Raw genomic sequence first — 14,841 nt, 5'->3', positions numbered from 1 at the left:
CTCCATGGTGACACCGTGGGGAATCATGGAACCACATGGAAATGTGTTCCTGATGAGACACAGCAGGGCCTTGTTGGAACCAAAGACACCTCTGCAAAAAGCAGGGTAGCTCACAGAACCAAGGAGTCCATTGTTACAATAGAAAACCTATGGAAGCAAGGGGCCATTGTGACACAGTGGGGCCACATGGAAGCCAAGGAGCCATTGTGACCCAGTGGGGCCTCATGGAATCAAGGAGACCATGGTGACACAGGTGATGCACATGAAGCCAAGGAGCCATTGTGACCCAGTGGGGCCTCATGGAATCAAGGAGACCATGGTGACACAGGTGATGCACATGAAGCCAAGGAGCCATTGTGACCCAGTGGGGCCTCATGGAATCAAGGAGACCATGGTGACACAGGTGATGCACATGAAGCCAAGGAGCCATTGTGACACAGTGGGGCCTCATGGAATCAAGGAGACCATGGTGACACAGGTGATGCACATGAAGCCAAGGAGCCATTGTGACACAGTGGGGCCTCATGGAATCAAGGAGACCATGGTGACACAGGTGATGCACATGAAGCCAAGGAGCCATTGTGACACAGCGGGGCTTCTTCCCTTCAGCTCTGCAGCTGGCTTTCCCAGCCCACAGCACCATGTGCCAACTGCTCTCCTCAGGGCTCTTCCTAAACACAGGCCCAGAGGAATTTTCCTGTTTGTAAGGAAAGAATGGAAAAGCCTGAGCAGCTTTCCTAAACAACCAATCCCACATGCTCAGTCCAGGCTGCCTGCAATGATGTCCCCTTTCTACAAGGGACACTGTGAGCAGGAATGATCTCTGGGAGCAGAATTCCTGCAGTCTTTCCACGGAATTCTCTGTCCCTGTCCTTTGCCTGGCTCTCTGTTGCAGATGGAAGCTGCTGCTGCCTTTCTCAGCTTGAAGCCCTCGTTTGATGCAAGCAGATGCTCCCAGGTGTGTTCAGCAGCTGTTGCTCAGTGTTGATGCAAAGCTTTTGTGTTCCTCATGGAAGCAAGGAGCCATTGTGACACTGCAGGGGCTCATGGCATCAAGGAGACAATTGTGACAGTACAGAACCTCCTAGAAACAAGGCTCCATGGTGACCCCGTGGCGAATCTTGGAATCAAGGAGCCCCTTGTGACACAGAGAGGCCGCCTGGACACAATGGTCCATTGTTACACTGTGGATTCAAGAAGACCATGGGGACAGCACAGAACCTCATGGAACCATCCGTCCATTGGGACACAGCGGGGCCTCATGGACACAAGGGGAGCATTGTGGCAAAGCAGGGCCTCATGGAAGCATGGAGAGCATTGTGACATTGTGGGCAATCATGGAAGCATGGAGAGCATTGTGCCACTAAGGAAACTGATGGAACCAAGGCGATCCCTGGGACACAATGGAAGCACATGGAATCAAGGCTCCATGATGACTTTGGAGGGCCTCATGGAGCACAGCATCCATTGTGACACAGCAAGACCTCGTGGAACCAAGGAGCCTTTGTGATAGTCCAGATGCGCATGGAAGCCAGGGTGCACTGAGACACAGAGGGGCCTTGTTGGAACCAAAGACACCTCTGCAAAAAGCAGGGTAGCTCACAGAACCAAGGAGTCCATTGTTACATTGTAGAAAATTATACATTACATTCTAGAAAACCTATGGAACCAAGGGGCTATTGTGACACAGTGGGGCCACATGGAAGCAATTGTCCATTCTGACAATGTGGATCAAAGGTGAGCATGGTGACACTGCGGAACCTCATGGAAGCAAGGAGCCATTGTGACAAAGTGGGGCCTCATGGAATCAAGGAGAACATGGTGACACAGGTGATGCACATGAAGCCAAGGAGCCATTGTGACCCAGTGGGGCCTCATGGAATCAAGGAGACCATGGTGACACAGGTGATTCACATGAAGCCAAGGAGCCATTGTGACACAGTGGGGCCTCATGGAATCAAGGAGACCATGGTGACAAAATGGGGTCTCATGGAATCAAGGAGACCATGGTGACACAGGTGATGCACATGAATCCAAGGAGCCATTGTGACCCAGTGGGGCCTCATGGAATCAAGGAGACCATGGTGACACAGGTGATGCACATGAAGCCAAGGAGCCATTGTGACACAGCGGGGCTTCTTCCCTTCAGCTCTGCAGCTGGCTGTCCCAGCCCGAGGCTCCATGTGCCAAGTGCTCTCCTCAGGGCTCTCCCTGCACACAGGCCCAGAGAAATTTTCATGTTTGTAAGGAAAGAATGGAAAAGCCTGAGCAGCTTTCCTAAACAACCAACCCCACATGCTCAGTCCAGGCTGCCTGCAATGATGTCCCCTTTCTACAAGGGACACTGTGAGCAGGAATGATGTCTGGGAGCAGAATTCTCGCAGTCTTTCCACGGAATTCTCTGTCCCTGTCCTTTGCCTGGCTCTCTGTTGCAGATGGAAGCTGCTGGTGCCTTTCTCAGCTTGAAGCCCTCGTTTGATGCAAGCAGATGCTCCCAGGTGTGTTCAGCAGCTGTTGCTCAGTGTTGATGCAAAGCTTTTGTGTTCCTCATGGAAGCAAGGAGCCATTGTGACACTGCAGGGGCTCATGGGATCAAGGAGACAATTGTGACACTACAGAACCTCCTAGAAACAAGGCTCCATGGTGACACCGTGGGGAATCATGGAACCACATGGAAATGTGTTCCTGATGAGACACAGCAGGGTCTTGTTGGAACCAAAGACACCTTTGCAAAAAGCAGGGTAGCTCACAGAACCAAGGAGTCCATTGTTACAATAGAAAACCTAGGGTAGCAAGGGGCCATTGTGACACAGTGGAGCCACATGGAAGCCACGGAGCCATTGTGACCCAGTGGGGCCTCATGGAATCAAGGAGACCATGGTGACACAGGTGATGCACATGAAGCCAAGGAGCCATTGTGACCCAGTGGGGCCTCATGGAATCAAGGAGACCATTGTGACACAGGTGATGCACATGAAGCCAAGGAGCCATTGTGACACAGTGGGGCCTCATGGAATCAAGGAGACCATGGTGACACAGGTGATGCACATGAAGTCAAGGAGCCATTGTGACACAGTGGGGCCTCATGGAATCAAGGAGACCATGGTGACACAGGTGATGCACATGAAGCCAAGGAGCCATTGTGACACAGTGGGGCCTCATGGAATCAAGGAGACCATGGTGACACAGGTGATGCACATGAAACCAAGGAGCCATTGTGACCCAGCGGGGCTTCTTCCCTTCCGCTCTGCAGCTGGCTGTCCCAGAACGAGGCACCATGTGCCAAGTGCTCTCCTCAGGGCTCTGCCTGCACACAGGCCCAGAGAAGTTTTCCTGTTTGTAAGGAAAGAATGGAAAAGCCTGAGCAGCTTTCCTAAACAACAAACCCCACATGCTGAGTCCAGGCTGCCTGCAATGATGTCCCCTTTCTACAAGGGACACTGTGAGCAGGAATGATCTCTGGGAGCAGAATTCTCGCAGTCTTTCCACGGAATTCTCTGTCCCTGTCCTTTGCCTGGCTCTCTGTTGCAGATGGAAGCTGCTGCTGCCTTTCTCAGCTTGAAGCCCTCTTTTGATGCAAGCAGATGCTCCCAGGTGTGTTCAGCAGCTGTTGCTCAGTGTTGATGCAAAGCTTTTGTGTTCCTCATGGAAGCAAGGAGCCATTGTGACACTGCAGGGGCTCATGGCATCAAGGAGACAATTGTGACACTACAGAACCTCCTAGAAACAAGGCTCCATGGTGACACCGTGGCGAATCATGGAACCACATGGAAATGTGTTCCTCATGAGACACAGCAGGGCCTTGTTGGAACCAAAGACACCTCTGCAAAAAGCAGGGTAGCTCACAGAACCAAGGAGTCCATTGTTACAATAGAAAACCTATGGAAGCAAGGGGCCATTGTGACACAGTGGGGCCACGTGGAAGCCAAGGAGCCATTGTGACACAGTGGGGCCTCATGGAATCAAGGAGACCATTGTGACACAGGTGATGCACATGAAGCCAAGGAGCCATTGTGACACAGCAGGGCCTCATGGAATCAAGGAGACCATGCTGACACAGGTGATGCACATGAAGCCAAGGAGCCATTGTGACACAGTGGGGCCTCATGGAATCAAGGAGACCATGGTGACACAGGTGATGCACATGAAGCCAAGGAGCCATTGTGACACAGCGGGGCTTCTTCCCTTCAGCTCTGCAGCTGGCTGTCCCACACCGAGGCACCATGTGCCAAGTGCTCTCCTACAGGCTCTGCCTGCACACAGGCCCAGAGAAGTTTTCCTGTTTGTAAGGAAAGAATGAAAAAGCCTGAGCAGGTTCCCTAGACAACCAAACCCCCATGCTCAGTCCAGGCTGCCTGCAATGATGTCCCCTTTCTACAAGGGACACTGTGAGCAGGAATGATGTCTGGGAGCAGAATTCTCGCAGTCTTTCCACGGAATTCTCTGTCCCTGTCCTTTGCCTGGCTCTCTGTTGCAGATGGAAGCTGCTGCTGCCATTCTCAGCTTGAAGCCCTCGTTTGATGCAAGCAGATGCTCCCAGGTGTGTTCAGCAGCTGTTGCTCAGTGTTGATGCAAAGCTTTTGTGTTCCTCATGGAAGCAAGGAGCCATTGTGACACTGCAGGGGCTCATGGCATCAAGGAGACAATTGTGACAGTACAGAACCTCCTAGAAACAAGGCTCCATGGTGACACCGTGGGGAATCACGGAACCACATGGAAATGTGTTCCTGATGAGACACAGCAGGGCCTTGTTGGAACCAAAGACACCAGTGCAAAAAGCAGGGTAGCTCACAGAACCAAGGAGTCCATTGTTACAATAGAAAACCTATGGAAGCAAGGAGACCATTGTGACACAGTGGGGCCACATGGAAGCCACGGAGCCATTGTGACCCAGTGGGGCCTCATGGAATCAAGGAGACCATGGTGACACAGGTGATGCACATGAAGCCAAGGAGCCATTGTGACACAGTGGGGCCTCATGGAATCAAGGAGACCATGGTGACACAGGTGATGCACATGAAGTCAAGGAGCCATTGTGACACAGTGGGGCCTCATGGAATCAAGGAGACCATGGTGACACAGGTGATGCACATGAAGTCAAGGAGCCATTGTGACCCAGTGGGGCCTCATGGAATCAAGGAGACCATGGTGACACAGGTGATGCACATGAAACCAAGGAGCCATTGTGACCCAGCGGGGCTTCTTCCCTTCCGCTCTGCAGCTGGCTGTCCCAGAACGAGGCACCATGTGCCAAGTGCTCTCCTCAGGGCTCTGCCTGCACACAGGCCCAGAGAAGTTTTCCTGTTTGTAAGGAAAGAATGGAAAAGCCTGAGCAGGTTTCCTAAACAACAAACCCCACATGCTCAGTCCAGGCTGCCTGCAATGATGTCCCCTTTCTACAAGGGACACTGTGAGCAGGAATGATGTCTGGGAGCAGAATTCTCGCAGTCTTTCCACGGAATTCTCTGTCCCTGTCCTTTGCCTGGCTCTCTGTTGCAGATGGAAGCTGCTGCTGCCTTTCTCAGCTTGAAGCCCTCGTTTGATGCAAGCAGATGCTCCCAGGTGTGTTCAGCAGCTGTTGCTCAGTGTTGATGCAAAGCTTTTGTGTTCCTCATGGAAGCAAGGAGCCATTGTGACACTGCAGGGGCTCATGGCATCAAGGAGACAATTGTGACAGTACAGAACCTCCTAGAAACAAGGCTCCATGGTGACACCGTGGGGAATCATGGAACCACATGGAAATGTGTTCCTCATGAGACACAGCAGGGCCTTGTTGGAACCAAAGACACCTTTGCAAAAAGCAGGGTAGCTCACAGAACCAAGGAGTCCATTGTTACAATAGAAAACCTAGGGTAGCAAGGGGCCATTGTGACACAGTGGGGCCACATGGAAGCCACGGAGCCATTGTGACACAGTGGGGCCTCATGGAATCAAGGAGACCATGGTGACACAGGTGATGCACATGAAGCCAAGGAGCCATTGTGACACAGTGGGGCCTCATGGAATCAAGGAGACCATTGTGACACAGGTGATGCACATGAAGCCAAGGAGCCATTGTGACCCAGTGGGGCCTCATGGAATCAAGGAGACCATGGTGACACAGGTGATTCACATGAAGCCAAGGAGCCATTGTGACACAGCGGGGCTTCTTCCCTTCAGCTCTGCAGCTGGCTGTCCCAGCCCACGGCACCATGTGCCAAGTGCTCTCCTCAGGCCTCTGCCTGCACACAGGCCCAGAGAAGTTTTCCTGTTTGTAAGGAAAGAATGAAAATACCTGAGCAGGTTCCCTAGACAACCAAACCCACATGCTCAGTCCAGGCTGCCTGCAATGATGTCCCCTTTCTACAAGGGACACTGTGAGCAGGAATGATGTCTGGGAGCAGAATTCTCGCAGTCTTTCCACGGAATTCTCTGTCCCTGTCCTTTGCCTGGCTCTCTGTTGCAGGTGGAAGCTGCTGCTGCCATTCTCAGCTTGAAGCCCTCGTTTGATGCAAGCAGATGCTCCCAGGTGTGTTCAGCAGCTGTTGCTCAGTGTTGATGCAAAGCTTTTGTGTTCCTCATGGAAGCAAGGAGCCATTGTGACACTGCAGGGGCTCATGGGATCAAGGAGACAATTGTGACACTACAGAACCTCCTAGAAACAAGGCTCCATGGTGACACCGTGGGGAATCATGGAACCACATGGAAATGTGTTCCTGATGAGACACAGCAGGGTCTTGTTGGAACCAAAGACACCTTTGCAAAAAGCAGGGTAGCTCACAGAACCAAGGAGTCCATTGTTACAATAGAAAACCTAGGGTAGCAAGGGGCCATTGTGACACAGTGGAGCCACATGGAAGCCACGGAGCCATTGTGACCCAGTGGGGCCTCATGGAATCAAGGAGACCATGGTGACACAGGTGATGCACATGAAGCCAAGGAGCCATTGTGACCCAGTGGGGCCTCATGGAATCAAGGAGACCATTGTGACACAGGTGATGCACATGAAGCCAAGGAGCCATTGTGACCCAGTGGGGCCTCATGGAATCAAGGAGACCATGGTGACACAGGTGATGCACATGAAGTCAAGGAGCCATTGTGACACAGTGGGGCCTCATGGAATCAAGGAGACCATGGTGACACAGGTGATGCACATGAAGCCAAGGAGCCATTGTGACACAGTGGGGCCTCATGGAATCAAGGAGACCATGGTGACACAGGTGATGCACATGAAACCAAGGAGCCATTGTGACACAGCGGGGCTTCTTCCCTTCCGCTCTGCAGCTGGCTGTCCCAGAACGAGGCACCATGTGCCAAGTGCTCTCCTCAGGGCTCTGCCTGCACACAGGCCCAGAGAAGTTTTCCTGTTTGTAAGGAAAGAATGGAAAAGCCTGAGCAGCTTTCCTAAACAACAAACCCCACATGCTGAGTCCAGGCTGCCTGCAATGATGTCCCCTTTCTACAAGGGACACTGTGAGCAGGAATGATGTCTGGGAGCAGAATTCTCGCAGTCTTTCCACGGAATTCTCTGTCCCTGTCCTTTGCCTGGCTCTCTGTTGCAGATGGAAGCTGCTGCTGCCTTTCTCAGCTTGAAGCCCTCTTTTGATGCAAGCAGATGCTCCCAGGTGTGTTCAGCAGCTGTTGCTCAGTGTTGATGCAAAGCTTTTGTGTTCCTCATGGAAGCAAGGAGCCATTGTGACACTGCAGGGGCTCATGGCATCAAGGAGACAATTGTGACACTACAGAACCTCCTAGAAACAAGGCTCCATGGTGACACCGTGGGGAATCATGGAACCACATGGAAATGTGTTCCTCATGAGACACAGCAGGGCCTTGTTGGAACCAAAGACACCTCTGCAAAAAGCAGGGTAGCTCACAGAACCAAGGAGTCCATTGTTACAATAGAAAACCTATGGAAGCAAGGGGCCATTGTGACACAGTGGGGCCACGTGGAAGCCAAGGAGCCATTGTGACACAGTGGGGCCTCATGGAATCAAGGAGACCATTGTGACACAGGTGATGCACATGAAGCCAAGGAGCCATTGTGACACAGCAGGGCCTCATGGAATCAAGGAGACCATGCTGACACAGGTGATGCACATGAAGCCAAGGAGCCATTGTGACACAGTGGGGCCTCATGGAATCAAGGAGACCATGGTGACACAGGTGATGCACATGAAGCCAAGGAGCCATTGTGACACAGCGGGGCTTCTTCCCTTCAGCTCTGCAGCTGGCTGTCCCACACCGAGGCACCATGTGCCAAGTGCTCTCCTACAGGCTCTGCCTGCACACAAGCCCAGAGAAGTTTTCCTGTTTGTAAGGAAAGAATGAAAAAGCCTGAGCAGGTTCCCTAGACAACCAAACCCCCATGCTCAGTCCAGGCTGCCTGCAATGATGTCCCCTTTCTACAAGGGACACTGTGAGCAGGAATGATGTCTGGGAGCAGAATTCTCGCAGTCTTTCCACGGAATTCTCTGTCCCTGTCCTTTGCCTGGCTCTCTGTTGCAGATGGAAGCTGCTGCTGCCATTCTCAGCTTGAAGCCCTCGTTTGATGCAAGCAGATGCTCCCAGGTGTGTTCAGCAGCTGTTGCTCAGTGTTGATGCAAAGCTTTTGTGTTCCTCATGGAAGCAAGGAGCCATTGTGACACTGCAGGGGCTCATGGCATCAAGGAGACAATTGTGACAGTACAGAACCTCCTAGAAACAAGGCTCCATGGTGACACCGTGGGGAATCACGGAACCACATGGAAATGTGTTCCTGATGAGACACAGCAGGGCCTTGTTGGAACCAAAGACACCAGTGCAAAAAGCAGGGTAGCTCACAGAACCAAGGAGTCCATTGTTACAATAGAAAACCTATGGAAGCAAGGAGACCATTGTGACACAGTGGGGCCACATGGAAGCCACGGAGCCATTGTGACCCAGTGGGGCCTCATGGAATCAAGGAGACCATGGTGACACAGGTGATGCACATGAAGCCAAGGAGCCATTGTGACACAGTGGGGCCTCATGGAATCAAGGAGACCATGGTGACACAGGTGATGCACATGAAGTCAAGGAGCCATTGTGACACAGTGGGGCCTCATGGAATCAAGGAGACCATGGTGACACAGGTGATGCACATGAAGTCAAGGAGCCATTGTGACCCAGTGGGGCCTCATGGAATCAAGGAGACCATTGTGACACAGGTGATGCACATGAAACCAAGGAGCCATTGTGACCCAGCGGGGCTTCTTCCCTTCCGCTCTGCAGCTGGCTGTCCCAGAACGAGGCACCATGTGCCAAGTGCTCTCCTCAGGGCTCTGCCTGCACACAGGCCCAGAGAAGTTTTCCTGTTTGTAAGGAAAGAATGGAAAAGCCTGAGCAGGTTTCCTAAACAACAAACCCCACATGCTCAGTCCAGGCTGCCTGCAATGATGTCCCCTTTCTACAAGGGACACTGTGAGCAGGAATGATGTCTGGGAGCAGAATTCTCGCAGTCTTTCCACGGAATTCTCTGTCCCTGTCCTTTGCCTGGCTCTCTGTTGCAGATGGAAGCTGCTGCTGCCTTTCTCAGCTTGAAGCCCTGGTTTGATGCAAGCAGATGCTCCCAGGTGTGTTCAGCAGCTGTTGCTCAGTGTTGATGCAAAGCTTTTGTGTTCCTCATGGAAGCAAGGAGCCATTGTGACACTGCAGGGGCTCATGGCATCAAGGAGACAATTGTGACAGTACAGAACCTCCTAGAAACAAGGCTCCATGGTGACACCGTGGGGAATCATGGAACCACATGGAAATGTGTTCCTCATGAGACACAGCAGGGCCTTGTTGGAACCAAAGACACCTTTGCAAAAAGCAGGGTAGCTCACAGAACCAAGGAGTCCATTGTTACAATAGAAAACCTAGGGTAGCAAGGGGCCATTGTGACACAGTGGGGCCACATGGAAGCCACGGAGCCATTGTGACACAGTGGGGCCTCATGGAATCAAGGAGACCATGGTGACACAGGTGATGCACATGAAGCCAAGGAGCCATTGTGACACAGTGGGGCCTCATGGAATCAAGGAGACCATTGTGACACAGGTGATGCACATGAAGCCAAGGAGCCATTGTGACCCAGTGGGGCCTCATGGAATCAAGGAGACCATGGTGACACAGGTGATTCACATGAAGCCAAGGAGCCATTGTGACACAGCGGGGCTTCTTCCCTTCAGCTCTGCAGCTGGCTGTCCCAGCCCACGGCACCATGTGCCAAGTGCTCTCCTCAGGCCTCTGCCTGCACACAGGCCCAGAGAAGTTTTCCTGTTTGTAAGGAAAGAATGAAAATACCTGAGCAGGTTCCCTAGACAACCAAACCCACATGCTCAGTCCAGGCTGCCTGCAATGATGTCCCCTTTCTACAAGGGACACTGTGAGCAGGAATGATGTCTGGGAGCAGAATTCTCGCAGTCTTTCCACGGAATTCTCTGTCCCTGTCCTTTGCCTGGCTCTCTGTTGCAGGTGGAAGCTGCTGCTGCCATTCTCAGCTTGAAGCCCTCGTTTGATGCAAGCAGATGCTCCCAGGTGTGTTCAGCAGCTGTTGCTCAGTGTTGATGCAAAGCTTTTGTGTTCCTCATGGAAGCAAGGAGCCATTGTGACACTGCAGGGGCTCATGGCATCAAGGAGACAATTGTGACACTACAGAACCTCCTAGAAACAAGGCTCCATGGTGACACCGTGGGGAATCATGGAACCACATGGAAATGTGTTCCTCATGAGACGCAGCAGGGCCTTGTTGGAACCAAAGACACCTCTGCAAAAAGCAGGGTAGCTCACAGAACCAAGGAGTCCATTGTTACAATAGAAAACCTATGGAAGCAAGGAGACCATTGTGAAACAGTGGGGCCACATGGAAGCCACGGAGCCATTGTGACCCAGTGGGGCCTCATGGAATCAAGGAGACCATGGTGACACAGGTGATGCACATGAAGCCAAGGAGCCATTGTGACCCAGTGGGGCCTCATGGAATCAAGGAGACCATGGTGACACAGGTGATGCACATGAAGTCAAGGAGCCATTGTGACACAGTGGGGCCTCATGGAATCAAGGAGACCATGGTGACACAGGTGATGCACATGAAGCCAAGGAGCCATTGTGACACAGTGGGGCCTCATGGAATCAAGGAGACCATGGTGACACAGGTGATGCACATGAAACCAAGGAGCCATTGTGACCCAGCGGGGCTTCTTCCCTTCCGCTCTGCAGCTGGCTGTCCCAGAACGAGGCACCATGTGCCAAGTGCTCTCCTCAGGGCTCTGCCTGCACACAGGCCCAGAGAAGTTTTCCTGTTTGTAAGGAAAGAATGGAAAAGCCTGAGCAGCTTTCCTAAACAACAAACCCCACATGCTGAGTCCAGGCTGCCTGCAATGATGTCCCCTTTCTACAAGGGACACTGTGAGCAGGAATGATCTCTGGGAGCAGAATTCTCGCAGTCTTTCCACGGAATTCCCTGTCCCTGTCCTTTGCCTGGCTCTCTGTTGCAGATGGAAGCTGCTGCTGCCTTTCTCAGCTTGAAGCCCTCTTTTGATGCAAGCAGATGCTCCCAGGTGTGTTCAGCAGCTGTTGTTCAGTGCTGATGCAAAGCTTTTGTGTTCCTCATGGAAGCAAGGAGCCATTGTGACACTGCAGGGGCTCATGGCATCAAGGAGACAATTGTGACACTACAGAACCTCCTAGAAACAAGGCTCCATGGTGACACCGTGGCGAATCATGGAACCACATGGAAATGTGTTCCTCATGAGACACAGCAGGGCCTTGTTGGAACCAAAGACACCTCTGCAAAAAGCAGGGTAGCTCACAGAACCAAGGAGTCCATTGTTACAATAGAAAACCTATGGAAGCAAGGGGCCATTGTGACACAGTGGGGCCACATGGAAGCCAAGGAGCCATTGTGACCCAGTGGGGCCTCATGGAATCAAGGAGACCATTGTGACACAGGTGATGCACATGAAGCCAAGGAGCCATTGTGACACAGTGGGGCCTCATGGAATCAAGGAGACCATGGTGACACAGGTGATGCACATGAAGCCAAGGAGCCATTGTGACCCAGTGGGGCCTCATGGAATCAAGGAGACCATGGTGACACAGGTGATGCACATGAAGCCAAGGAGCCATTGTGACACAGCGGGGCCTCATGGAATCAAGGAGACCATGGTGACACAGGTGATTCACATGAAGCCAAGGAGCCATTGTGACACAGTGGGGGCTCATGGAATCAAGGAGACCATTGTGACACAGGTGATGCACATGAAGCCAAGGAGCCATTGTGACACAGCAGGGCCTCATGGAATCAAGGAGACCATGCTGACACAGGTGATGCACATGAAGCCAAGGAGCCATTGTGACCCAGTGGGGCCTCATGGAATCAAGGAGACCATGGTGACACAGGTGATGCACATGAAGCCAAGGAGCCATTGTGACACAGCGGGGCTTCTTCCCTTCAGCTCTGCAGCTGGCTGTCCCACACCGAGGCACCATGTGCCAAGTGCTCTCCTACAGGCTCTGCCTGCACACAGGCCCAGAGAAGTTTTCCTGTTTGTAAGGAAAGAATGAAAAAGCCTGAGCAGGTTCCCTAGACAACCAAACCCACATGCTCAGTCCAGGCTGCCTGCAATGATGTCCCCTTTCTACAAGGGACACTGTGAGCAGGAATGATGTCTGGGAGCAGAATTCTCGCAGTCTTTCCACGGAATTCTCTGTCCCTGTCCTTTGCCTGGCTCTCTGTTGCAGATGGAAGCTGCTGCTGCCATTCTCAGCTTGAAGCCCTCGTTTGATGCAAGCAGATGCTCCCAGGTGTGTTCAGCAGCTGTTGCTCAGTGTTGATGCAAAGCTTTTGTGTTCCTCATGGAAGCAAGGAGCCATTGTGACACTGCAGGGGCTCATGGCATCAAGGAGACAATTGTGACACTACAGAACCTCCTAGAAACAAGGCTCCATGGTGACACCGTGGGGAATCACGGAACCACATGGAAATGTGTTCCTCATGAGACACAGCAGGGCCTTGTTGGAACCAAAGACACCAGTGCAAAAAGCAGGGTAGCTCACAGAACCAAGGAGTCCATTGTTACAATAGAAAACCTATGGAAGCAAGGAGACCATTGTGACACAGTGGGGCCACATGGAAGCCACGGAGCCATTGTGACCCAGTGGGGCCTCATGGAATCAAGGAGACCATGGTGACACAGGTGATGCACATGAAGCCAAGGAGCCATTGTGACCCAGTGGGGCCTCATGGAATCAAGGAGACCATGGTGACACAGGTGATGCACATGAAGTCAAGGAGCCATTGTGACACAGTGGGGCCTCATGGAATCAAGGAGACCATGGTGACACAGGTGATGCACATGAAGTCAAGGAGCCATTGTGACCCAGTGGGGCCTCATGGAATCAAGGAGACCATTGTGACACAGGTGATGCACATGAAACCAAGGAGCCATTGTGACCCAGCAGGGCTTCTTCCCTTCCGCTCTGCAGCTGGCTGTCCCAGAACGAGGCACCATGTGCCAAGTGCTCTCCTCAGGGCTCTGCCTGCACACAGGCCCAGAGAAGTTTTCCTGTTTGTAAGGAAAGAATGGAAAAGCCTGAGCAGGTTTCCTAAACAACAAACCCCACATGCTCAGTCCAGGCTGCCTGCAATGATGTCCCCTTTCTACAAGGGACACTGTGAGCAGGAATGATGTCTGGGAGCAGAATTCTCGCAGTCTTTCCACGGAATTCCCTGTCCCTGTCCTTGGCCTGGCTCTCTGTTGCAGATGGAAGCTGCTGCTGCCATTCTCAGCTTGAAGCCCTCGTTTGATGCAAGCAGATGCTCCCAGGTGTGTTCAGCAGCTGTTGCTCAGTGTTGATGCAAAGCTTTTGTGTTCCTCATGGAAGCAAGGAGCCATTGTGACACTGCAGGGGCTCATGGCATCAAGGAGACAATTGTGACAGTACAGAACCTCCTAGAAACAAGGCTCCATGGTGACACCGTGGGGAATCATGGAACCACATGGAAATGTGTTCCTCATGAGACACAGCAGGGCCTTGTTGTAACCAAAGACACCTCTGCAAAAAGCAGGGTAGCTCACAGAACCAAGGAGTCCATTGTTACAATAGAAGACCTATGGAAGCAAGGGGCCATTGTGACACAGTGGGGCCACAGGGAAGCCAAGGAGCCATTGTGACCCAGTGGGGCCTCATGGAATCAAGGAGACCATTGTCAGGCAGGTGATGCACATGAATCCAAGGAGCCATTGTGACCCAGTGGGGCCTCATGGAATCAAGGAGACCATGGTGACACAGGTGATGCACATGAAGCCAAGGAGCCATTGTGACACAGTGGGGCCTCATGGAATCAAGGAGACCATGGTGACACAGGTGATGCACATGAAGCCAAGGAGCCATTGTGACACAGTGGGGCCTCATGGAATCAAGGAGACCATGGTGACACAGGTGATGCACATGAAGCTAAGGAGCCATTGTGACACAGTGGGGCCTCATGGAATCAAGGAGACCATGGTGACACAGGTGATGCACATGAAGCCAAGGAGCCATTGTGACACAGCGGGGCCTCATGGAATCAAGGAGACCATGGTGACACAGGTGATGCACATGAAGCCAAGGAGCCATTGTGACACAGTGGGGCCTCATGGAATCAAGGAGACCATGGTGACACAGGTGATGCACATGAAGCCAAGGAGCCATTGTGACCCAGTGGGGCCTCATGGAATCAAGGAGACCATGGTGACACAGGTGATGCACATGAAGCCAAGGAGCCATTGTGACACAGTGGGGCCTCATGGAATCAAGGAGACCATGGTGACACAGGTGATGCACATGAAGCCAAGGAGCCATTGTGACACAGTGGGG

This window comes from Corvus hawaiiensis, chromosome 28, assembly GCF_020740725.1.
Source record: "Corvus hawaiiensis isolate bCorHaw1 chromosome 28, bCorHaw1.pri.cur, whole genome shotgun sequence".
Taxonomy (NCBI): Eukaryota; Metazoa; Chordata; class Aves; order Passeriformes; family Corvidae; genus Corvus; species Corvus hawaiiensis.
The sequence above is the reverse complement of the archived record's forward strand: the minus strand, read 5'-3'. Positions refer to the sequence as shown.